Raw genomic sequence first — 1117 nt, 5'->3', positions numbered from 1 at the left:
AGAAAATATTGCTCATTGTCTACAACATTGAACAAAGGCAATATGTAATAATACTAATAGGAGATAGACAACCTTAGAGAAATTCTCCACCAAAATCCCTATCCAGAGAGCATGTCACCAGCTCTGAAAAATCTGAATTAAACATCAAAATACACCATCAGAAAACTTACGTCCATCTCTCATATATGACGGGCTTATCTGAAAAAATTTAGAAATTTCTAATCTATAAGACATTGCCAAGGTTGCTGCAAAGAATGAGGACTCCCTCTACCGTGCTAAAAAACTAATCAACTCTGATAGTATCCTGTATCTCTGCAAAGTTACCATTCGCCCATGCATGGAGTATTGTTGCCACATCTGGACTGATGCATTTATCATTTATCTCTCAATTTTAGACAGGATTCAAAAAAGAGTTTCAAGCCTCATAGGTCCAGCACTGTCAATTAAGCTTCATCGCCACAGTATTACATCCCTGTGTTTATAAGTATTTTAATAGAATATGCTCTGGCGAACTTGTAGCTATTGTGCCCACTCAGCATAAATAGCTTTGACAAGCAGCAAAATCCCACCCATTCATTATAGAGGTCTCTAGATGCCGGAAAGCCTTCTACTCAAATAGTTTCTTCCCTCAAACTGCAAGAGGTGAGACATATTTTGTCTAAAATTAAGGCGAGAAGAATATCGGAAATCCATGATATGTGGAGCTATTGAAAAGTTGAGTATGGCTGACTGCATATGGAGAGAAAAAGGAAACCATCAACCCTTTATGGGACAAAGTAAACATTGTAGACAGAAGAATAGGGGACAGTAAGTCATCTCAAAGAAGTAGCACATCCATTGGGTGACAATGGATCCTAAGTAGACCTAGTATAAAATTTAATACAATATGAGAAACTGTATTATTTGGATTATTCAGTGTTCTCATCTTGGGTGTTATTGCACAACATTTCGGTCCATGTTACTTTAAAAACTGAACCCTTTATTTAATCCACAGAGATAGCATGTCTTCATTCTGTCAGCCATGACTGAGGATTAACCCATGAGCCTTCAGAAGACTATCACTTACAACTGATAATACTTAATTCTTTTATCCAATTGCACCATGGGTTCTTACATA

Source organism: Euprymna scolopes, chromosome 12, assembly GCF_053919585.1.
Source record: "Euprymna scolopes isolate OS-2025 chromosome 12, ASM5391958v1, whole genome shotgun sequence".
Taxonomy (NCBI): domain Eukaryota; kingdom Metazoa; phylum Mollusca; class Cephalopoda; order Sepiida; family Sepiolidae; genus Euprymna; species Euprymna scolopes.
Note: the sequence above shows the minus strand (reverse complement) of the source record.